The sequence below is a fragment of the Callorhinus ursinus genome, unplaced genomic scaffold, assembly GCF_003265705.2.
Source record: "Callorhinus ursinus isolate GAN/ISIS: 27379988/994484 unplaced genomic scaffold, GSC_fseal_2.0 scaffold46, whole genome shotgun sequence".
Lineage (NCBI taxonomy): Eukaryota > Metazoa > Chordata > Mammalia > Carnivora > Otariidae > Callorhinus > Callorhinus ursinus.
This window is the reverse complement of record NW_027397108.1, coordinates 11,471,658-11,497,231: the sequence shown is the minus strand read 5'-3', so window position 1 is coordinate 11,497,231 and position 25,574 is coordinate 11,471,658. Positions and strand designations below refer to the sequence as shown.

The following is a 25,574-nucleotide window of genomic DNA, read 5'->3' as shown; positions in this document are numbered from 1 at the left end:
CTGGGGGCTCCGCTGGGCCTGGGGGCCCAGACCGCCGGGAGGGGCTGCGGGGGCTCTGGGTGGGCCTGTGTGGCCCCAGGGCAGCCATGAGGGCCCGACAGGGGCTCCCGGGGGGCCCGGGGGGCCCGGGGCCGCCGGGAGGGGTTGAGGGTGGGCTTGGAGTTGGGGGGCTCCGGGCAGCCGTGAGAGCCCGGCGGGGGCCCCGGGCACCTGGGGAGCGGGTGCGCCGACCTCTGACCCGAGGCAGGGGTGCGTTCGCGGTGTCGGTTGTAGTTGTTATTCCCAGCGTCCCTATTATTATCACTGTTTTGAAATGGGAGCAGGAGGCTCTCGGGCTCCGAGCCGGAGGGGGCGGGCGAACCGGAGTCGTGAAGGGAGAGTGGGGGCGCCGGGGGTGCAGGAGGCGCGCGTAGGCCGGCGGAGGGGCAGGAATGCGGGGCAGCGGCGCGGGGGTGTCGTCTCGGGGGGAGGGTAGGCGGGACTGGGGGGCGGGTGGGAGGGAAGCGGTGGTGGCGGCGGCTGCAGCAGCAGTCCTTGGCCTCAAGGAACAATGTGAGACGTTGCCTGAAATGTTAATTTCCGTTCCTCATTTCATCATCCCCTGGCAGGGCGGTAGCTGCGAGTGTGTGAGAGCGAGAGTGTGTGCGTGCGTGTGTGCGTGTGTGTGTGTGTGTGTGTGTGTGTGTGTAGGGTTGGCCTTGCCACATGGATTCAGTACCCTTTCAAAGAGGGATTGTGCTGTTAAGTCTTGTGTGTTTGCTGTTTGGGGGGTGGAGAAGTCTTAGTTTTTCTTGAGGTCTGCTCTTTTGCTGGTGCCCCATCAAGGTTTTCTGCTTCTCTTGTTCCGTTGGAAAGCCAGTCTTGTATCCCAGCTTCCAAGGTTTTTGGAAGATTAAGCCGGCCTAAGAGGGCCCTGTGCTTTGAAAACCATATTCTCTCCAGCAGTTAAGATGCAGCATGCCTAGGTTTCGTGATTTCTACAGGTTATAGGAAGTTTTATATTCCTTTGCGAGAACAGGATGGTTTTGCAAATTCCCCGGTAGAAAATCAAATTTCAGGCTTTCTTGTAAGGTGAGAGTCTTTAAAGAGATCTAAGCAGTATCCTTAACGTCCCATTTTAACTGAGGAGTGAAAGTGTGCACAGTTGTTGAGTTGCAAAACTTGGAATATTTTGGTATGTAGGGGGGATTGATGAGAGGCATTCAGCAAAAACGATGTAACATGATATTGCTGGTGGAAAAAGTGCCATTGACACAGTTGCTATTTTTGGTTTGTGCAAACCCAGTCAATGGCATAACTTGAATAGTTCTAAATCAGAGACCCTGAGACTGTTTATTTGATGCCTTTGGGACCTTGATTTCTCTAAATGTTGCTGTCCTGGAAGACTTGTTCTGTTTTGTGTCTTTTGAGACTGATTGCACAAGTACTGTGATATTACTTTGAAACTGTAGTTAAAAAAAGAAAAAGGAAAAACATCTTGCTCAACTTTGATTGTGACCCTTGAATTGGATCCCTCTCTCGGTGTTTCCTCCCCCACCCTCCATTCAGCTGTTCTCTCTTTCTGGAGTTTTGTGCTGAGGAGCAGGATCTCACTGGATAGGCTAGCCCTCCTGAGTGGGATGGGAGGGAACAAAGACCAAGTAACTCTGACATTTTTCTGTGTTCTTTGTGCATGCCTCTTGAGTTAGTTAAAAAGCTGCCCCAAAATATTGCTAAAGTTGATCCAAATTTGAACCTTCCAGAGGTTTTTAAATTCTGAATATTTTTAATTGTGGCAAAATATAGATAAAATTTACCAGAAGTTTGTGTTTAAAGGTGTTCCATAGTTTTGAGTTCCTCATTTGCAGTTCTAACTTTGTGTCCGCTTCCTTACTTGCATCGCCCTGTGGGATGTTCTTCTCTAGACCCGCTGTGGACCGGCCATGCTAATCACATTGCACACTGGCAGCGCCTTTCATCTCTCGAAACCAGATGGGCTGCTTATGACTAGTGGCTGTCATGTTAGCTATAATTACAGTGTTGATACAGTGACAAGTAGAACTTTCAACAGAGAGTTAAAGAAACCATGCTGTTTGTATTTGAGAATATTTTTCAAGAAACTTTGTGTGCCTTGGGTTTTTAAGTATATTTAATATAGTAAGGTTATGTTTTATCCAGTATGTGGCTATTTTGCATATGGGCAGTGAGCCCATTACCAATTAAATAACATAATTAGATAGTGTCAATAAATGCTGGTTCAGAGCATAATCTGCATTTGTTGCCAAAATAAGTGTTTTGGTCTGTCCATTACCTTGTGTAAGTCCCTTCATCCCTCACGTGGTAAGTGTAATGGATGAACTTTCTTTAATAGCAAGATACTTGCTAGTTAATAGGTGAAAATGAGGATGCATTGCTTGTCTGTCTGCAAGCTGTGTCGGTTTATGACTGCTCTTTAGTCATTGCCTTGAGGGGGTTGAGCTTGGCCTGTTCAATAAACTTCCTAAAAAAATTGGATGAATTCAAATAACTAAAAGTTACTGTCTTGAAATTTTTCAGTATGTGTTCTCTTAATTGTATTTCAAATAAAATTTTTGTGAAAGTCAACTTTTCTAGTTTTATCTTAAAGCTGTATGAAAGAGGATGTCAATCCTCAGCTCCTGGAACTCAGGCAATTAGAGCTAATCAGCATAGAAAGCCTAAAAGGCTTAGGAAATGATCCACGTTAACTACTTTGTTAATTCTGATGAAGACATTTCTGTTAAGTGACTCTTTTTCTGTTTGATGGATCTTATTCATGGTATCTTTTAAGCTGAGTCAGACTGATCTGTGTGTTCCCATGTCTTTTTTTGTTATTCTTCTGTGCTTAACTCTGCTCCTCCTTCACATTTAATACTCTCTTTAAATAGTGTTTTATATATACAGTAGGGCTGCAGATGTTCTTTTTATGGCAAGGTCCCAAGTGATTATTAACGACCTAACCCTGACGGTATGATTTCCCCTCCCCTCCCCCCCAGCCCGCTCTGTGATCCCCTGTCACTCTTGCCTTAACTCCTGATGCTCTGGCTGCCTTGGCCTTCCGTTTCCTAGATTGGGACATGTGCCTTATTCTCTCATGGCCTCGACACATGCTGGTTCTCTGTCTGGGCCAGGGTCCTGCTGCATCTCCATCACTGCTTCCCCTGTAAATCCTCTCCCCTCCACATCTACAAGGTAACTCCTGCTCAGCCTTTGCGTCTTAAATAATGCTTCCTCTTAGCCTTCTTAATCATCATTCCCAAGGAATATATGCCACCCCACCTTGTTAGGGCCACCGGAACTTAACACATCTGATCAAGTGTCTAACAGTTGGTTTTGGTCTGTCCTTGTGAAAGAAGGGCTGGATACTTAATGACAATAGGGATGGTCTCCGATCACTCAGGGCCCAGTCTAGGGTATGACATTAGTCATGGAATTGGCTCAGTAAATAGTGGTTGAATTGTTTAAAGACTGTATACAGAAGTATTTGAGTAATTTTGTCAGGAGAAACTTGGGATCATGAACTTTAATTTATTTGATTGACTAGGAATAATGCTATGTGATTTCAGCCACTTTCCCGTTTGTTCTCATTATAAGTTTTCCTTTACAGTTGAGGTAAAGGTGTGGGACATGGCTTTTACAATTGGCACGGGACAACAGATAAAGGAAAATAATTAACGGGAAAGTTGTTTTTGTGGGAAGGAAAAAGAGCCTTCTGGAAGCAGTTTTAGTAGGACCGCTGCTTTTGGGGGCCAGGATGAAGGCTTACTGAATGTAGTTTGCTGCTGCTGTATTTCATTTAGAACTTTGAGCACCTTCTGGCCCCTTGTAACATAAGTAGTGGTTTAGTGTGATAGTGGTGTACTTGGAAAGTTTGAGCATTTTATCTTACTCTTTTTTTTTTTTTAAACCTCCCAAGCTGTTGTAATAAGAAGGTACCAGAGCTTTAAGACCATAGCTTCTGTTCAAATAGAAATTCTCCATAATGGAGGTGGCCCCTTAATATCCCTCTGACCTCAGTTTTAAAGCATTTTTTTAAAAAAGATTTTATTTATTTAGAGAGAGAGACACACACACCAACCGCAAGTGTGAGGAGGGGGCAGAGGGAGAGGGTAAGAATCTCAAGCAGACTCCCTGCTGAACACCGAGCTCGAAGAGGGGCTGGATCTCATCACCCTGAGATCACGACCTGAGCTGAAATCAAGAGTCAGCTGCTTAACCGACTGAGCCACCCAGGTGCCCCCAGTTTTAGCATTTTAATGAAGAAAAAAGTAATCTCTCTGGAGGGAAATACACCAAAATGGAGTTGTGTGTTATTCCCCCCCCCCCTTATGTTTTGTAATGTTATGTAATTGGCAAAAAGGTTGCTTTTGAAAAGACTATGGGTATAATTTGGGTGATAGAGACTTGAGTTTTTGGTTTGGATAATAGGGTTGAATTTGTGGTTTTAATGTTTTAGGTTAGTAAGGGCTGGGTGAGGGGAATTGGTTGTGGTTGAAAATATTTAGAGGCACCATTCTAAAACTTAAGAAATCCCACAGTTTTGAAGCTGGTTCAGTGATTGAAGAGTTAAGTGGGTTTTCAGTGTGAAAATAAAAGAAGTCTGTCCCATTAATACAGCTGAGGTTTTCAAGGGCTGAAAGGACTGGAAATTCTGTCGCTGGGCCGAGGCTCGTTGAGTACTCCCACCCCCAGCCTAGGTTGAGGTGGTTGTGGGAGTTACAGTGTCCTTACCGGCTGGCTGAGGGCAAGACCCAGGTTGCCTGCTCTGCCCTTGGCATCTGTGCAGTGAATTACTTATTATCCTGAAAATCTGCAGGCTCTCTTTTTCCACTTGTAGAGACCAGTGTGCATCAGTTCACTATATAAAAATGTTTGCCTTTTCTCAACATAAAACATTTTTTGATCACTTAGATCAGAATTTTTTGTCAAAGTTAAATAAAATTCATGAAAACCCTCTCTTCCAATTACTTGTTTAACTCTGTAAAATGGGACCTTTTATTTTTTATTTTTTTAAAGATTTTATTTATTTATTTGACAGAGAAACAGCGAGAGAGGGAACACAAGCCGGGAGAGTGGGAGAGGGGGAAGCAGGCTTACCGATGCGCAGGGAGCCCGATGCGGGGCTGGATCCCAGGACCCTGCGATTATGACCTGAGCCGAAGGCAGACGCTTAACGACTGAGCCACCCAGGCGCCCTAAAATCGGACCTTTTAGAATGGCTGGAATTGAAATTTAACTTGTAAATGCTTATAACTTTGTGATATCGGAGGTTAGTTTTTGTCTAAAATGTAGCAACTAGAGTTCTGTTCTTAGGGCGTTAATAGAAAGTGCCCCTCCCTCCCCTTCTCCTGATGGCAGGCGCCAGAGCCAGAGGGTAAATGTCCTGGAGTAGTGAACATTTCTGAGTAGTGAGAGGTTGCATAGGGTGCTTGGTTCTTAAGGTTTTGGCCAGAGTTGTGATTGTTTTATTTTCCACTGCATTCATACCTAGCAAAGTAAGGAGACTTTCACTTAATTCTGGAATCATTATGGCTATACTGTGTAAACTTACCCAAAATAGAGAAGGTGAGAGAAGCAGTGAAGAACCTTAATACTCGGGAGGTGAGCCTTGCTGGCATGTACCACGTTTCTAAATGTGGTTTTACATCCTGTAAAACAGGAAGTAAAAAACAACAAAAAAACAACCCAAAGCAACACTCTTGAAGGAATTTTTTTTTTAATTACAAAAACGCCTGGCTAATTAAAGATTGTGCAGGACACTTAAAAAGAAACAAACTCATTTTCTGCATGATAAAAAAGAAAGCCCAGCCTTACGGGGTCTGGAACTGCCAAGAACCTGCAGTGTCCTAAGTGCTCCTCAGCCCCCAGGTGGTTCGGATTTCAAGGACTGTGTAGACCTTGTGAATTTTTTCTTTGCTGGAGGTGGAGGATTTGGATTACCTTCATAGGTATTTCCATTACTTTGAGAGTAATTCATCTGAGATTTGAAGTTTTTTAGTTTAGAGATTAATATATTAAATAGGCTAACACTCAAAACTTTTTCTTGTAGGAACGTTTTTCTCCAAAACTTGAGAAAGGTAATCTTTGAATTGTGTCCTTTGTCTTTTAATATGAAGTTTAGAAAAGTGGTATGTGCTTTTACTCAGTTTGATTTTCGGCAGATGCAACCTTAATGGGATTTACGTGGGAACTTTGTTTCTCCTCAGTGAAGTGGTTAGATCTGATTCTGCTAAACTTGGCGTCTCATCAGATGACTGACTTGTAAAAGATGACTGTGCTGAAGCAATTTTAATGTTTTGAAAAAGGGCCTTGAAGTAAAGACTAATGGCACAGTGAAGTGTTAGGAAGTTGGGGAGAACATCTTTGTTCTAGAATTTAACCTGTAGCATCCCCTTTTCCTTTCCTTGATAGTTTTCTTTGAAGCCCCCAAATGTGTTGGCTCAAGGGGGCTGGGGGGCAGAGGGCAACAGAGGGCGTGCTGTGTTGAAGTGGCAGGAGGCTGTGAAGGGCCGAAGGAAGACGTGTGCACTCAAGAGTTTGGAGAATTGCGTGTATTTGTATTTCATCGGTGCTCACTCTCTGTAGCTGTTGTAACAAACGACCACAAACTTAGTGGTTTCAAACAATACAGCTTGATTATTTTACAGTTCTGTTGATTAGAAGCCTGACATGAATCTCCCTGGGCTAAAATCAGGGAGGGCTGGTTCCTCCTCTGGGCTCCGGGGGCGGGGGGGGGGGGTGGGGAGACTGTTTCCTTGCTTCTTTCATCTTTTAGGGGCTGTTCACATTCTTGGGCCTCTGACCCCTTTCTCCATCCTTAAATCCAGCAGTGTTACCTCTCTCTGACCTTCCAGTGTGACCTCTCCATTCTACTCTCTCTTCTGCCTCCCTCTTCCACTTTTGAGGACCCTTGTGATTACATTGGGCCCACCTGGATAATCCAGGCTATGCTCCCTGTCTGCTGATTAGACCTTAATTCCATCTGCAACCTTAATTCCTCTTTGCCGTGTGACCTGAAATACCCGTAAGTTCCAGGGATTAGAATAGGGACACTTTGGGAGCAGTGTTCGGTGGCCACACTAGGTTCCCCATGGATGCGGTCATAACGGATGAGCCTGGATCCAGCTATTGTGCAGCCGCTCTGGTGCTTTGTTGGGCTCGCCAGGACTGTGCTGGCTTTAGAGAGACTCTGCCATCAGCCCCAGCCAGTGTAGTCTGGCATCGATGGGGACTTAGTGAGTGAGGTGGGAATACACGTCCTGCACGAGGTTTTGCTTTCTTTTTTTTAATTTTTATTTTGGAATAATTTTACATACACAGAACTAGTGCACACAGTAGTAGAATTGGGAGTGGGAGGAGTTCCATTCTACCCTTTATCCAGGCTCTTGAATGGTGACATCTCACATAACACCGCTGAGGTTGTCAAAGCCAAGAAGTCAACATTGGTACATTACTATTTTTGTTTTGAAGATTTTATTTATTTATTTGAGAGAGAGAGAGAGAGAGAGAGCGAGCGGGCACGAGTGGGGCCGCAGAGGGAAAGGGAGAAACAGACTCCCTGCTGAGCAGGGAGCTCGAAGACTCAGGGCTCCATCCCAGGATCCTGAGACCATGACTTGAGCCGAAGGCAGATGCCCAACTGACTCAGCCATCCAGATGCCCCTGTACATTACTATTTTTTTTTTTTTAAACCCCTGAAGAAGGTGATCTGTCAGGGTCTTTTTTTTTTTTTTTAAAGATTTTATTTATTTATTAGAGAGAGAGAGAGAATGAGAAATAGAAAGCACGAGAGGGAAAGAGGGTCAGAGGGAGAAGCAGACTCCCTGCTGAGCAGGGAGCCCGATGTGGGACTCGATCCTGGGACTCCAGGATCATGACCTGAGCTGAAGGCAGTCGCTCAACCAACTGAGCCAACCCGGTGCCCCGCCCCTGTACATTACTATTAATTAAACCCCAGACTTGGGGCACCTGGGTGGCTCAGTCGTTAAGCATCTGCCTTCAGCTCAGGTCATCATCCCCGGGGTCCTGGGATTGAGCCCCGCATCGGGCTCTCTGCTCTACGGGAAGTCTGCTTCTCCCTCTCCCACTCCTCCTGCTTGTGTTCCCTCTCTCGTTGAGTCTCTGCCAAATAAATAAAATCTTTAAAACAAAGCAACCAACCAACCAACCCCAGACTTCATTTGGATTTCACCCATTCTTCCTCTGAGGTCCAGGATCCCACATTACATTTAGTTATGTCTCTTTAGTCTTTTCCTGTCTGTAATAGTTTCTCAGGTCTTTTCTTGTTTTTCATGACCTTGGCAGTTTTGAAAAGTACAGTCTTTGTTTTTATGTCTTTGTAATCATTCACCCATTTGGCACAGTTACAAAGCACTGTACAGCTGACTTCTGGTTTATCAGACTACTTTTCCAAATGTGGACTGCTGTATAGTAGGAGAACAGTCTTGTATCTTTTTTGCAACTGGAGTGATTACCTGGTTTATGGAGGGGACTCCCAAGACTAGATGAACCTAGCTTTTCCCACGCTACGCTCATTTAGTTGCTGTTGTTCACTGTTGCCGGGCTCTGTGATGGGATGCGCTAGGAGGACTGAAGCATGGCCCTGCCCGAGGCTGGGGAGGGAGCGAGGCGCTGGGTGTGGGGGGCTGTGACGCGAGGCAGGAGCACCGGGGGAGAAACATGTCTGGCCCTGGAGTCTGGGAGATGTCGTGAAGGGAGTGTTATTTAAGAATCGGTGAGATATCAGTGTGCAGGGAGCAGGGTGAGGCCGTCAGAGACTGTGGGAAGCACTGGGAGATAGGCTGTAATGTGGGAATGTCAGTTGACCTGTTTGAACATGTCACCCTTGAAAAAAATAGTAGCAGATAAAGCTGGGAAAACGGACTGGACTCCAGTTGTGTAAGACTGGGCCTGCTGAGGAGGAGGCGTTCCATGACCTGTGGCAGGAGGTGGTGTGTCTGAGTTTGGAGGTGGTGGACCAGCCTGATGGAGGTCAGAGCGGCTCTGGGAGAGGGCTTTGCTGTGCTCCTTCCGTGTTGGGAAGTCACGACACAAGGAAGGACGGTGTCCGGGAGTGGGCTGCCGCTCTTGGAGGCAGGTGAGCGCCAGGTCACCCTTGTGTCGTCTTGTTTGCCCTTCACCCCACTGCCCTCTGCTTCTGGACAGATGATCAGGTTTAAAACAGTTCTCACCACAGACACTATTGTAGAAAGTAGGAACACCATTTTCCAGGGAAGAATGTAAAACAGCTAGTTAGAAATGGATGATGGGGTTTAAAATTTGTTGTAGTAATAAAAGTTGAATTCAAATAAGTAGCAGAAATGCCCATCTCAGAAGAGTCACAGGGGAGTGAAGTGCAGGGAGCAGAGCCTGGGGAAAGGCCTGTCGGTGAAGGGCAGCCTCCTAGGCAAAAGGAGGAGGCTCTGGCATCAGAGAGGGCTGGTGTGGTCCAAGACACTCCTAAGAGGGTCTGGAGAGCCTTGGAATGGGGAGGAGGCTCTATAGTGGGCTGTGCAAGCACCGTGTGAAGCCTTAGCGGTGGTATTTGTATAGAAATGTTGGGAGATGAGAGGTGAGTTGATTCAGAGTGGATGGAATGGGGCAAACAGGTGATGGGCAGTCTCGTGAAGGGACAGCAGAGGTGATGGAAGAGAGGCGGGGGGGGGGCTTGGGCGTGGTCTCGTGCCTGCAGCATGCCCCCCTGGACGTGGCGGGCCCTGTGCACCTGTGACGAACCCACGTGCTCCTCTTCTCGTGCTGCAGTCTGATGGGCAGGGGCCAGGAGCCCGGGCCTCTCATGTCTAAGAGTCTGGTCAAGACAGTATAAACTGCAGGCCAAGGAGAATAGTTCTGGGTTCATATAGGAGGGGCTAGAGATTTGGGGGCTGGAGAAGTAGCCTGCTGAAGCTATTGGTGCAAGCAGCATGGAAGGAAGGTATTTGCTATCTTGTTATTTGCCCAAATACTTTGTTAGACTTTTTCTTTAAAGACTTTATTTTATTATTATTTTTTAAAGATTTTATTTATTTATTTGACAGAGAGAGACACAGCAAGAGAGGGAACACAAGCAGGGGGAGTGGGAGAGGGAGAGGGAGAAGCAGACTCCCCGCTGAGCAGGGAGCCCAGTGTGGGGCTTTATCCCAGGACCCTGGGACCATGACCTGAGCTGAAGCCAGACACTTAACGACTGAGCCACCCAGGCACCCCTATTTTTTGTATTTTTTAAAAGGTTTTATTATTATTATTTTTAAAGACTTTATTTATTTGACAGAGAGAGAGATAGCAAGAGCAGGAACACAAGCAGGGGGAGCAGGAGAGGGAGAAGCAGGCTTCCCGCTGAGCAGGGAGCCCGATGTGGGGCTCGATCCCAGGACCCTGGGACCATGACCTAAGCTGAAGGCAGATGCTTAACGGCTGAGCCACCCAGGCGCCCCAAAGGTTTTATTATTTGAGAGAAAGAGAGCAGGAGCATGGGGAGAGGCAGAAGTGGGGAGGGAGAGGGAGAAGCAGTCTCTGTGCTGAGTGCAGAGCCTGATGCTGGGCTCCATCCCAGGACACTGAGATTATGACCTGCGCTGAAGTCAGACGCTTAACCGACTAAGCCTCCCAGGCACCCCGATTTTGTTTTATTTTTAAGGTAATGTCTACACCCAAAATGGTGTACAGGGGTTACAACTCTGTACCATAACATTAACGGGGTTACAACTCCAAGATCAGGAGTCACATGTCCACTGACTGAGTCAGCCAGGCGCCCCTGTACTTTGTTAGACTTATGTTGGACTTGTTTGTTTTGTATCTTACATATATCAATACATGTATCAATAGCTACCTGATCAATATTTGCATGACAGATCAGTATTTCAAGTTAGGGACTTAAAAAACAGGCTTAATGGCCTTCGAAAAGGAATAATACTTGTGAGGAGATCTATTCCGTGTAAGAAGCATGTACTGTGTTAAACCTGTGGCAAGCACATTTCCTGAGTTACTTCAAGTTAGCAGAACGTAGCCTTCATCCTGCTTGATCACAGCACTATTTACTATGTGCTGGGCTAGAAGAGCTTTGTCCTAGTGTCTGTCTGCGGTTGGGGTGGTAGTGAAACTCCGGGCATCTGGCTTAGGCAGGCTTCTGTTGGGAGGCTGTCTCTGTTGGCTGCCCTGTTTCTGTCATGACTCTAAATTGAATGTAGTTCAGTTGCAGATGCAGAAATAAATGGAGAGCAAAAGTCAATGTTTCGGACAGCCTGACCCTTGCAGGTGCCCAGGGCCAGGTGCTCTTAAAGGGAGTTGCCTCAGGGCCAAGGATGGCCTGCCTGTGTGTGGTATACTTCTTTCTGTTGACTTTTATTTAAACTCTCCACAGTGCTAAATCCCCTTGTTACCAGCCCCTCCAAAACACTACTGCATTTTACCGTTTCTCTGGTTGACAGCTGCTGCTTTGATGGAGAGACATTATTTCTATAGTTGTTTACACTGTCACAGAGCTAATCCGGCCACTGCTTCTTTTTCTTCCTTTTTTCTCTTCCCTCTTCTCTTCTGTCTTTCTGTCTTTGCATTTAGAAGCTACAGAACAGTGCAGTCTGATTTATAGATTACTGGTGTCCCAAACGCCCGTGTTTGATGACTGGGCCAATCACAGCAGGGATGGGGGATGGGACTAGAAAGTCAGTGGTCAAGGCTGTTGCTCACCCTAGCTGAGGCTGGCTTGTACTGTTTATCCATGGGTACTTTTGAGGGCTGTAATTTCAGGTGCATGGTGTAACTGAGTGATTTTAAGTTTTCATTCCTGTGTGGGGCCATTTCTCAAATGTTACAGTATAATTAAGCAATAAAAATTACTCTTTGGACTGTAAAATGTGAGAGTCAAGTTTGTTCCAGATGTTAGTGAGTTTATGTTAATGTTTTATTGTTAACATCATGTTATCACTTGTGTTCTCTCTTGTCTCATGGAGCTTTCTTTTTCTTTTCTTTTTTTTTTTTTTTAAGACTGCAAGAGAGGGAACACAAGCAGGGGGAGTGGGAGAGGGAGAAGCAGGCTTCCTGCTGAGCAGGGAGCCCGATGTGGGGCTCGATCCTGAGCCGAAGGCAGACGCTTAACGACTGAGCCACCCAGGTGCCCCTCATGGAGCTTTCTTTCTTTTTAAAGATTTTATTTATTCATGAGAGAGAGAGAGAGAGAGGCAGAGGGAGAAGCAGGTTCCCTGCTGAGCAGGGAGCCCGATGTGGGACTTGATCCCAGGACCCTGGATCCTGGGATCATGACCTGAGCTGAAGGCAGACGCTTAACCATCTGAGCCACCCAGGCGCCCATGGAGCTTTCTTTAATAAAGAAGTTCATGCACAGCAAAGGAAACCATCAACACAATGAAAGGACACCTTATGGAGAGAGAAAATATTTGCAAACCATGTATTTGATGAGGGGTTAATATCCAAAAAAAATAAAAAAAATCATACAACTGAAGAGTGGAGAAAAGCAAACAAAGCAACCCCAGATAATGCAATTTAAAAATGGACAAAGAACCTGAATAGACATTTCTCCAAAGATCAGTGAAAGGCCACAGATACATGAAAAGATGCTCAGCATCGCTAGACAACAGGGAAATGGAAATCAAAACAATGAGATACCACCTCACACCTGTTAAAATGGCCATAATGAAAAACATAAAGAGATAACACGTTGGCATGGATGGGGGAAAAGGGAACCCTTGTGCACTGCTGGTGGGAATGTAAATTGGTACAGCCATTATGGAAAACAGTATGGAGGATCCTCAAGAAATAAAAATAGAATTACCATATGGTCCAACAATTCCACTTCTAGGAATATATCCAAAGGAAATGAAAATACTAACTTGAAAAGATACCTGCACTCTACATGCATTGCAGCATTATTTAAGTAGCCAAGATGGGCAGACAGTGTAAGTGTCCCACCAGCAGGTGAATGGATAAAGAAGTTGTAGTGTATATTGTATATATACAATGAAATATTATTCAGCCATAAAACAGATGAAGAAATCTTCCATTTGTGGCGACATGGATGGACCTTGAAGACATTGTGCTCAGTGAAATAAGTCAGAGTAAGATAAATACTGTTTAGTCTCATTTAAATGTGCAGTCTAAAAAAAACAAAAACCAAACCCACAGAAAAAGAGATCCAGGTGTATGGTTACCAGAAGCAAAAAGTAGGGGAGGGGGACTGGAAGAAGGTGGTCAAAGGCACAAGCTTCCAGTCAGAAGATAAAAAAGACTAGGGATGTGATGTACGGCATGGTGACTAGTAAACAGTCCTGTATAATCTATAGGACAGTTGTTAAGAGTAAGTCCTAAGAGTTCTCATCACAAGGAGAAAAGCTTTTTTCTTTCTCTCTTTTTTAAAAGATTTTATTTATTTGAGAGAGAGAAAGCATGAGCAGGGGGAGTGGCAGGCAGAGGGAGATGCAGGCCCCCAGCTGAGCAGGGAGCCCAACGTGGAAACCGATTCCAGGACGCTGGGATCATGACCTGAGCTGAAGGCAAACGCTTCACCAACTGAGCCACCCACGTGCCCCAACTTTTTGTTTTCTTTTTTAAACGAGATGCCCCCCCCCTTTTAAGATTTTTATTTATTTGTTTGAGAGAGAGAAAGAGTGAGCATGAGTAGGGGAGGGGGCAGAGGCAGAAGCAGACTCCCCGCCGAGCAGGGAGCCCGATGCGGGACTCGATCCCGGGGCTCCAGGATCAGGACCTGAGCCGAAGGCAGTCGCTTAACCAACTGAGCCACCCAGGTGCCCTACTTTATTTTATTTTTATTTTATTTTATTTTTACAGATTTATTAGGGCATGAGAGAGCAAGATCATGAGCATGGGGGACGGGTAGAGGGAGTGCGGGACTCGGTCCCAGCACCCCGGGATCATGACGTGAGCCAAAGGCAGACGCTTAACTGACTGAGCCACCCAGGTGCCCTGTGACATATTTTTTCTATTAAGTCACATTTGTTTTATTCAGGAGGCAGACCTCCCTGGTAATACGTGTTCTGGTGACACTACTCTGTCCTGAGGTCAGTTACCTGACACCCAGAAGTCATAAGGACTGTGGGAGCCGGGCGATACATTGTCCATACAGTTGTCAAAGGTGGGATGTGTACCTGGTTTGGGTCATTTTACGGGAGGGCCCGTGTATGTTTATGTAGGATGGCTCAGTTCATGCACGTTTAGTTTTCCATACTACCTCATTGCAGAAAACTGGGGAGTGATCAAGGTTTCCTTTCGTTGAGGTGTGGCTCTTTGATGTGAGAGTTATGGGAATAAGGGTTTTCATTAAGCATGGAGACTTGTTTATGAGAAGTCCTGATGTGAGATTTCCTAGGAAGAAGCTGCTGGTTGTTGTTGATGGTGCCAGGTGTGTGCCAAGAACTGTTCTCCACCAGCCATCGGGTGCGGGGAGAGAGTGTAAACCCAAGGGAGGAGCCTCCAGCAAGGATGCAAGGGTACGGGGATGTTGCTTATGTGAGGAGGACCTCCAGGTTGCTTCTTGGGGACGGTCCATGAGAGCTGGCCTCTCTGGGACACTGTGCTGACTTGGTGGGCCCGGGGACAATGTTTTCAGGTGGGGTGGAGACGTCAGGTTGGTTAATGGTGTAGGGGTCTTTCTTCTCTACTAAGATGTTTGGAATAGGTTGTCTTATTTGTATATAGATTTGAGAGATTTCAAAAGAAAAATACACCCATGGTCGCTGGGGTGGCTCCGTCGTTGAGCATCTGCCTTCGGCTCGAGTCATGGTCCCGGGGTCCTGGGATCGGGCCCCGCGTTGGGCTCCCTGCTCCGCGGGAAGCCTGCTTCTCCCTCTCACTGTGCCCCCTGCCCCCGCTCGCTCTCAAATAAATAAAAAATCCTAAAAATAAAAAAACACCCCAACAACTTGGCTTTACTTATGCTCTACCTTTGTCCCCCCGCTGGGTGATGGTTCATAGGTGTGCTCCTGTGTGTTGGACCCTGGCCATAGACACACAGCTTGACTCACGGGGGTGGTTCTTGGCTGCTGCCTGCCAGCCCCGAGGGCCTGCGTGCCTGCTGTTCCCCACAGTCCAAGTCCAGGCCAGCCGAGCAGGCCACTGAGCTGCGCCCACTGGTCCTTTGTGTCCTGGCAAACACTAGTTAAGGACTGTTCCTGACAAAGTAAAACCGGGAGCTCTTGAGTGGCTCAGTCAGCTGAGCATCTGACTCCTGGTTTCGGCTCAGGTCGTGATATAAGGGGTTGTGGGATCCAGCCCCGTGTCAGGCTCTGGCGCTCAGCGGGGAGTCTGCTTGAAGATTCTCTCCCTCTGTCACCCCCCGCAAGGAAATAAATAAGTCTTTAAAAAAAAAAAAAAAGTGAAACTCAAAATCAACTTACTAAGCACTCCCCACGTTGAATCATTAAAAAAATTTTGTTTTTCTTTGGAAGCCATAATAATTTGGATGTATAGAAGAATACATACCAAGAAACAAATGTGAGGTCTAATTTTTAACGTTTAAAATGTATGCATCGTATTTAATAATTGTAAAACTGTTTTACTGTGCACTCTTTTCCATGAAGCACAGTTAACCATGTCCAAAGGTGTGCAGTCACCAGTGCTCTGAAAACGTGAAGAAAGAAAGAAAATATGCACACTACAGCTTACAGTGTGCTGATGAAAAAAGGTAACGGCCCTGACGTAAGTGGTCTGGGGGCTTATTATCAAGGTTTTGAGATTTTGGGTGCCTGGGTGGCTGAGTCGGTTAAGTGACTGCTTTCAGCTCAGGTCATGATCTCAGGGTCCTGGGATTGAGTCCCGCATCGGGCTCCCTGCTCCGTGGGGGAGCCTGCTTCTCCCTCTCCCTCTCCCTGTAGCTCCTCCTGCTTGTGCTCGCTCTCTGTCAAATAAATAAAATCTTAAAAAAAAAAAAAAAAAGATTTTGCTATTTCTTCCTCGTAGCTAAGTACTTGATATCAGGTGAGTCAGTTTAATGAAAGAAGTGTCTTCAGATGTGGTAGAAATAAACTAGAGAAGGGTAATCCTCATATATATATTTTTAAAGATTATTTGAGAGCGAGCACAAGTGGGGGGAGGGGCAGAGGGAGAGGGAGAAGCAGGCTCCCCACTGAGCAGGGAGCTTGATGCAGGACTTGCTCTCAGGACCCCGGGATCATGACCTGAGCCGAAGGCAGATGCTTAGCCTCCTGAGCCACCCAGGTGCCCCAAAGGTGGTCCTCATTTTAAATACTGTAATACTTAGCCAGGTTTTGGGGGAATATTTTGGAAAGTTCTTACATGAAGGTGTTGATTTTTGCCTAATACAAGTCTCCCCTCCTGTCCCAAAGTAGAGCCACTCCTAGGAAGCTTTTCCTAAGGTGAAATGGTGTAAAGCGAGGAAATAGTTACCATTAATTTGTATGGAAAAAATTTTGAGCATTCCAAGACCCCAAAAAACCTCTGTAGGCTTTTCTCATATCTCAGGATGCCTCTTGCTAATGGATACAAAAAAATAAACGGAGATAAAGCACAAATATGCAAAGATGCAGTTTAAAGCTCTGGAGGCATGCTGAGATTCTGAGTGTAGTTCCTGGGGAAGGAGTTGGCTGGGGCCCCTCTGGCATCTAGGGGTCTGCCTCTGTCGCGGCTAGCTGCAAAACCAACGCTGAATTCTATTTTTGCTTTTTGCCCTCTTTTGTAAAAGTGAAAAATCCTCTTTGGATTTCTTTTGGTTAGTCAAAACTGGTACTGAAATAGGTCTTTAGTAACAGCTGAGTGGCCAAGGATAGCTACACCTGGTTGTTTTTGGCTGGAGCTTTCTCCAGGTACTGTTTGGTGTAGAGTTGGGGGTTGTGACCTTAATCTATGTATTCATAAACTTTTCCCATCTTTTTTTGTATTTTTTTTAGTGTGATAAAATATGAATAACAAAATTTACCCTTTTAACTACCTTTCAGTGTCTAATTCAGTGGCATATTAAGTACATTCACATTGTTGTGTAATAATCACCCCTATGTCCAGAACCATTTATCACTCCAAACGGAAACTGTCCCCATTAAATAATAACTCCCCATACCTCTTCCCCCAGTTCTTGGTAACCACCATTCTACTTTGTTTGAATTTGATGACTCAAGGTACATGATGTAAATGGAATCATCAGTATTTGTCCATTTGTGTCTGGCTTATTTCACTCAGCATCATGTTGTCAAGGTTCATCCATGTCGTAGCAGAACTTTCTTCCTTTTTAAGGCTGAAGCGTATTCCATTGGATGTATGGACCACTTTTGTGTATCTGTTGATGAATGCTTGGGTTGTTTCCATGTCTTAACCATTGTGAATAATGCTGCCGTGGACTTGGGTGTACAAATATCTGTTCAAGTTCCTGCTTTCAGTTCTTTTGGGGATATACCCAGAAGTGGAATTGCTGGATCATATGGTAATTCTATGTTTAACTTTTTGAGGAACTGCCAAAGTGTTTTCCACAGCAGCTGCACCAGTAACACATTTTTTTAAAGGAGCATTCGTTTTTGACTTTTTATTATAAAATACAGAAAAGTAGACAGAATGGTAAAATGAATATTCTGTATATATCATTTAGATTTAACAATTAGTATTTTGCTGTATTTGCTTTATTATTATTTTGTTAAAGTATTTTTAAAAAGATTTTTAAATTTATTAGAGAAGGGGGGGACACCACAGTGGGGGGGCGGGGGGGAGGGAGAAGCAGGCTCGCCGCGGAGCAGGGAGCCCGACACGGGGCTCGATCCCAGGACCCCGGGATCATGACCTGAGTCGAAGGCAGATGCTTTTCCGACTGAGCCACCCAGGCACCCCATTATTTTGTTGAAGTATTTTATTATTTAAAGATTTATTTATTTATTTGACAGAGAGACACAGCGAGAGAGGGAACACAAGCAGGGGGAGCGGGAGAGGGAGAAGCAGGCTTCCCACCGAGCAGGGAGCCCGATGCGGGGCTCGATCCCAGGACCCTGGGATCATGACCCGAGCCGAAGGCAGATGCTTAACGACTGAGCCACCCAGGCGCCCCTGAGATTATGATTTGAATTGAAACCAAGAGTGGGACGCTTAACTGACTGAGCCACCCAAGCGCCCCTTTTGTTGAAGTATTTTAATTTTTTAAAAGATTTTATTTATTCCAGAGAGAGAGAGAGCATGAGCAGGGGGTGGGTGGGGGGAGAAACAGGCTCCCCACTGAGCAGGGAGCCTGATGCAGGGCTCAATCCCAGGACCCTGGGATTATGACCTGAGTGGAAGGCAGACGCTTAACCAACTGAGCCACCCAAGCGCCCCTTTGAAGTATTTTAAAGCAAACTATAGATCTGCAAAAAGTTCATTTAGGCCAGTTTCTTACACAGTCACATTACCTTTGTCACACTTAACAGAATAAACAATAATTTTTTATCATCTAATACCTAGTTTATAGGGTACTTTTATTAATCGATTTTGTAAGCACTTATTAGTTCAGTAAACTTGAGCAACAGATCAGTGTTTTCTCCCCTGTCCCCAGCCTTTTAGTATGAAACATTTCAGAAATACGGAGAAGCAGTGAGAGTACAGTGATCACCTGTGAACTACCATCTGGATTCAGGCTTTGTTAACATTTGCCATGTTTGCTTTACATACTCATGTGTCATGTTGTCTGACAATTGAAAGGAAGATGTCGACCTCATGGCATGTCACCCTCATCGACCTCTCTGTACAATGACCGCCTCCCTCATACTGCAGCACCACATCACACGCAAGAAGTCATTTGATATAATCCACTAGGTCCCTAATCCTAGCTAACCTACACGTGTGTTCTTGCCATGCATATGCTTGTCTTTAATGTTTTTAATGTCAAGTAGCCCTCCTTGCTTTGTTTTTCTTCATAAGTCCAGACCAGTCATCTGTAGACAGGAGGCCATTCTTGAGTTGTCTGGCTTTTTCCTGCTTGTGTGGTTTCACTTGTTCCTTGTAAACTGGAAGTTTGGTTGAAAGCCTTGATTAAAGTTAGATTAAACATTTTTACCTACATAGGTAAAATTTTTGGTTCATAGTATTCATATAGTGACAAAGGATCACCCTATAGATTACTTCTTGGTTGCAGAGGGTCATGTGTTTCTTTATAAGTGGGAAGACCTGGTGGTCCCTACCTTATTAACCAGGTGATCCAACTCGTCATCACTAATACTGACACGACAGTCACTGTCTTCAGACACGACAGTCCAAGAGATACCTTCCCCTTCGTCCAAACCCAAAAATAACCTTCAGCTGAGAACTATCCAACATCACTAATACTGACGTGTCTGAAGACCATATACAATGAGGAAACTTTGCTTGGATCCTAGTTTGGAGGGAAGGAACAAAATGGCTTTTATTTTTTATTTATTTTTTTTTTAAAGAGATTTTATTTATTTGAGAGAGAGAATGAGAAAGCACGAGACGGGGGGAGGGTCAGAGGGAGAAGCAGACTCCCCGCTGAGCAGGGAGCCCGATGCGGGACTCGGTCCTGGGATTCCAGGATCATGACCTGAGCGGAAGGCAGTCGCTTAACCGACTGAGCCACCTGGGCGCCCACAAAAGGGCTTTTAAAAAATGTTCCGGGGGGCGCCCGGGTGGCTCAGTCGTTAAGCGTCTGCCTTCGGCTCAGGTCATGATCCCAGGGTCCTGGGATGGAGCCCTGCATCGGGCTCCCTGCTCCGTGGGAGGCCTGCTTCTCCCTCTCCCACTCTCCCTTCTTGTGTTCCTGCTCTTACTGTCTCTTCTGTCAAATAAATAAAATCTTTAAAAAAAAAATGTTTTGGGTTATATGTTAATTATACGTAAATGAAAAAATGGGGATACTTGTACGTTTAAATATGAACTAGGTATGAGATGATGCTAGTAATTGTTAGTTTGCTTACCTGTGATGGTTCTGTGGTTTTGTTGGAGTAACTGTTCCACTGATACGTAGATGGGGAGGAGAGGGGTGCGAGCCCTTGAGTCCGTGTGGGGGCTAGCATATGTGCACTGTGCTAGTTTCCCACCTTTTCCATGTTTCACATGTTCATATAAACACTATGGGAGAAATACTTTGCAGGTGATGCTTATGTGCTTCATATCTCATCCATTTGCTCAGGTATGTTTAGCATCCTAAAACTGCGTCCTTCTAATGATAGATGAGACCAAGCAAGACTAAAGAACTTTTTTCTCACTTTGTTTCTTAAGCTACTTATTTTCATTAATAGATGCTCATGAAGTAGATTTCCACCCATTTTTCCTATTTTAACCTTAACTAGCTCCAAGCCTAACGAGCTCCATGCCTTACAGACTGCCAGCCAGATCTTGTGTGCTAGTCTGTGCGCATACCTAAGATGGGTCTGCAAAGAGATATGAAGTCAGGACCGTGTCTGGCCTGTACCCCAGATCTTCTGATGTCCCTGAGAGTGCCATATTCCTAGGGAAGTATAGGGAGGACGTGATGTGGGGATGAGGGGGAGGGTGTGCTCTGATGTCTGCTTTCCAGTGAGTGCAGCAGACACTAGGATTGTGGTTCCAAATGCAGAATTAAGGACACTTACAGATGTCTATGTTAGGTGACTTAGGTCTTGCTCACTTTTATTATAGAGAATATGTAAGTAACTCGAACAGTAAAATCTTAAGTTGATAGAGGTTGACCAGAATTTTCAGGTCAAATTGGGAGGAAACAGAAGTCTCTGTACTTAGAGCTTTTAAGACTACATGGTGATGTATGGATTGATTCTGTTGTGAGAACTAAAATTGTACATTTTCTTATTTTCACACAATTTAATTTTGTTTTGCTATTATCTTTATGTTTGCTTTTTCCATTGAAAATAGTGATTGTCTTTGTGTTGGCTGACCTGGGGAAGTTTTGGCTCCAGGTCCCCAGCCTTCCAGCGCTACCCTAGAGGCAGCTGCTTCTGCACATCTTGGGTGTCCTGCAGGTGCAGGCCTGTGAGTGTGTGTAAAGTGGTTTGTGCAGGTGGTACAGTGTGCTCTTGTGGACTTACTCTTGGAGTCTGTTTTGTATGAATACACATAGAGCTGCTTCATGTTGTTCATCGTGGTGATATGAATGTGCCATAGCTTACTTCACTTGCCTGGTTCTGATGGCATGTCCTTGTTTCCCAGTGTCTCACTGTGACAGGATAATGTCCTTGTGCACGTGTGCAAGTATTGTCTAGTGGTCACATTCCTAGAATTGCTAGGTCAGGGGTTATCGGTCTTTAAAATTCTGATTTTGCCAGATTGCTTTCAGTTGAGATTGTGCTGGCTCATACTCATCGATGATGTATGAGTGCTTTCAATTTATTTTTAAAGACCATTTAACTACTCTGTGTTCAACCTGTTTCAAAGTGACCTTGGCTCAATAGCAGTACAATTTTGACCTTTGAGAGAATTGTCCAACTGGTCATCCTTTCCGAATAGGTTGAAAGGTTTCATACATTGAGCGACTGGTTGTTTGGTGGGTTTTGTATTTTATGGAGATTTCTCTATTTCTGTCTAGGAAAGGCTGAAAAAATAAATGGTTAAACAGTTAATGTTATTGGGCAACTGGGTGCCTTAGTCAGTTAAGCGTCTGCCTTTGGCTCAGGTCATGATCCCAGGATCCTGGGATCGAGTCCCGTATCTTGCTGCCTGCTCTGCAGGGAGCTTGCTTCTGCCTCTGCCTCTCTCTCTCTCTCTCTCTCTGATGAATAAATAAATAAAATCTTTTTTTTTAAGATTTTGTTTATTTATTTGACAGAGTGAAAGAACACAAGCAGGGGGAGCAGCAGAGGGAGAGGGAGAAGCAGGCCTCCTTCCGATCAGAGCCTGATGTGGGGCTCGATCCCAGGACCCAGGGATCATGACCTGAGCCGAAGGCAGATGCTTAACCATCTGAGCCACCCAGGCGCCCTAAATAAATAAAATCTTAAAAAAAAAACAGTTAATGTTATTAATGTTATTAAAATTTGTCATGATTGTAGCGTTTGCACGTCTGTATGACGGTGGAAGCCCTTTGGCCCACAAGGAACATGTAATGATGTTGAGTGCTGTGCGGTTAGTCATCTGCAGAGCTGATGGATAGTTGGATAGTTCTCAGCTGAAGGTTATTTTTGGGTTTGGACGAAGGGGAAGGTATCTCTTGGACTGTCGTGTCTGAAGGCAGAGGAGTTTCCGGAAGCACAAGTGGGTTTGGGGAAGGGAGGGGCTGATGGCGATTTTGGTCCCCTCTCCTGCCTGTGCGTGGAGTGGCCATGGTCATAGTGGCACTGGCAGGAACAAGGTGCTAGAGCCTCTTTCTGGAAGAACCAGTTACCCCTGGTCGGGCGTGAGAACAGGGAGAAGAGTCTTTCTGGGCGGCCCGGTCCCTGCAGCTGGAGGTCTCAGCGTCTGTGGCTCTGTTTGGAGAGCCACGCCCTGCTGAGTCAGGATCTGCCTGCTTGCCTGGTCTGGTCAGAGGCAGGTGTGGGCCGTCAAGGTCCAGACACCTCTCCCTGTTTGGCCAGGTTTGGTCTGTATTTATTCCCACGTTGACATGTAAATAGCCATTTTATCATTACAAAGCAAATTACTTTAAATGTTCTATAAACAAGAAACTGAGAATAACATGAGATATTAACAGTCTTCCAGTTAAGAGTTCTGATTCTGGGGCGCCTGGGTGGCTCAGTCGGTTAAGCGGCTGCCTTGGGCTCAGGTCATGATCCCAGGGTCCAGGGATCGAGCCCCGCATCAGGCTCCCTGCTCGGCGGAGAGCCTGCTTCTCCCTCTCCCTCTGTCTGCTGCTCTGCTTACTTGTGCTCTCTATCTCTGTTAAATTAAAAAAAAAAAAAATCTTAAAAAAAAGTTCTGATTCTACCTCCTGCTTGTGGCTGGGTTGTTAAGAGTTGTGACAAGCAAGAATTAGTTCTAGGGATGTTGAAGACAAGGTCTTTTGAAATTTTTTTTTTAGATTTTATTTTTATTTATTTTTATTTTTTTTAAAGGTTATTATTATTATTTATTTATTTGACAGAGAGAGAGACAGCAAGAGAGGGAACACAGGCAGGGGGAGCGGGAGAGGGAGAAGCAGGCTTCCCGCCGAGCAGGGAGCCCGATGCGGGGCTCAATCCCAGGACCCTGGGATCGCGACCTGAGCCGAAGGCAGACGTTTAATGACTGAGCCACCCAGGCGCCCCTAGATTTTATTTATTTTTATTTTTTTTTTAAGATTTTATTTATTTATTTGACAGAGAGTGAGAGAGCACAAGCAGGGGGAACAGTAGAGGGAGAGGGAGAAGCAGACTCCCCACCAAGCAGGGAGCCCGATGCGGGGCTCGATCCCAGGACCCTGGGATCATGACCTGAGCCAAAGGCAGACGCTTAACCATCTGAGCCACCCAGGCGCTCCTAGATTTTATTTTTTTAAAGAATTTTTATTTATTAGAGTGAGTGCGCAGGGGTGGGTGGCAGAGACAGAGAATCTCTAGCAGACTCTGCACAGAGTGTGGGGCTCAGTCTCACGACCCCAACATCATGACCTGAGCTGAAACCAAGAGTTGGAGCCGCCCAGGTGCCCCTAAGATTTTATTTTTTTAGAGTCATCACTACACACAGTGTGGGGCTCGAACTCTGACTCCGAGATTGAGTCGTGCTGCTCCACCAACTGAGCCAGCCGATGCCCCAGGTCTTTTGAATTGGATTGCATTTTTTGACAGATGATAGGTTGACAGGACCTGAGTTGGGTTTATGATTTCATGTTTTGCTGTGACAAGGCATTGGCTAAAATTGTTTTGTTCTCAGAATTTGTGTATTTCTTTTCATCATTTTGCTCAGCTGTCTTTATGCTCCTTGTCTCTTTTCAGAGTTCAGAGGACATTGCTTGCTTGATGTAGATATTAGAGCAAAGATCAGAACTTTGATTTGGTTGTACTTTTGATTTTGGTTGTAATTGCTTTTGTGATAGCTTTTGCCCCATTCCCTGATTTAAAAGTGGAGGACCCGACGCACTTTATTGGTAGTCATTTCAGTACTCATAAAATAGATTTCAGACTTCTGGTGTGAACAATATAAAATTATTTTAGAATAGAAGAAAAATGGTTGTTTGTGTGGATGGTGACTAAATAATTAGTATTATTGTCAATGTCTCTCTAGTTCTTTCTCAAAATGCTTTTCCTGACTGTAACATTTCATTGTGATGAGAATGATTTTTATGTAAAGCTGGTTGCTTTATAGTGTCTTTCTGGTTGCTGTGGAAACATTCCCGTGTGGTAGCGAGTGCTCATCAAGTGCTGGGTTAGCCTTTCTGCTCACTGGCTGCGGCCCTTTGCGGAGAGCTGCGGGGCTTGGAGGGGAGGGCTGCGTTGCCCTCTTCGCTCATCCTGTTTGGTCACAGGAGTGTCAGGGTCTGGATGATGAGAATATGGCGTGACTTTCTTCCCTCGAGGTTAAGTGCTGGGGGCTTTTGTTCTTTGGCTGAGTGCTCATGGACTTTCTTCCTACCTGTGGGTCTTGTCTGTACTGCCCCTTGGCTCTTGAAGTCCCCTTGAGCCTCTCTGCTTGTCCTGTAAGAGCCTCTCCCAGGGAGCAGTCAAGAGGGCTTGCTGAAAATCACTGTCTAAATGGGACATACTAGAATTTGTCCTGAATTGTGAACGTCCCCACGGCCAACCCCTGAATTGAGATCCTCATCTCCCTGCACCACATCCAGCGGGGTGGGAAGGGGGAGTGGGGGCGCCCTGCACACTGCTGAGGGGGGGGGGAAGGCATTGGCTGCCAGACAAAACCCAGCCCCTTCCTGCTGGACCATCAGCATCTTTGGATTTGAATATTTAAGTCAGATTTTATTTGTTTTTTATTATTTTTAAAAGATTTTATTTATTTATTTGACAGAGGGAGAGAGACAGCGAGAGAGGGAACACAAGCAGGGGGAGAGGGAGAAGCAGGCTTCCCGCGGAGCAGGGAGCCCGATGCGGGGCTCGATCCCAGGACCCTGGGATCATGACCTGAGCCGAAGGCAGACGCCTAATGACTGAGCCACCCCGGCGCCCCTTGAGTGAGATTTTAAATTAGATTTTTTTTTGTGAACCATACGTCAGTGGATTTTAGTCTGTTGCGTGTTGTTCTTGGGTCAGAGTCGGTGGCCGACCTCACCCTGGAGAGCAGCGTTCTGTTAAATTATTGAGAAAACCTTGCAGTGTGGCAGCTGTCGGAAGCTACAAGGTCAGTTAGCTTGGTTGGTACGCTCTGAGTCCTAGGTGGTAAAGAGCTCTTTGAGTCCTGATGTTCTTCTCTTGAACTTCGTGTCTGAGAGGCCTGTGCCCAGTTACTATCTGTGCGTGGAGGGAGGTGGCGTGGGGTCACTCACATGGGCTGTGTGTGTACTGCTGCGTGACAAGTGACCACAAATGGGGCAGCTTCAGGCAACACACATTTATTACGTCGCAGTCTCTGTGGGCGAAGAGTCTGGGCACGCCTTAGCTGGGTCTTCTGCTCATGGTGTCACTTGGTTACAGCCCCGCTGTCCGTGGACCTGCGGTCTCCGTGGAGGCCAGACTGGGGAGTGGTCTGCCTCCATGCTCTCTCAGGTTGCTGGAAGAATTATTTCCTTGTAAAGTCCCTGTGTTTGTGCTGTCACCTGGAGACTGCTC

At 45.7% G+C, this 25,574-nt stretch overlaps 1 protein-coding gene across 11 annotated transcripts in view; it reads left to right on the top strand.

Moving 5' to 3' along the window:
* The window catches only part of ANKRD11 (ankyrin repeat domain containing 11), a 191,564-nt gene that overhangs the window by 720 nt on the left and 165,270 nt on the right, over window positions 1-25,574 (top strand). The window lies entirely within an intron of this gene.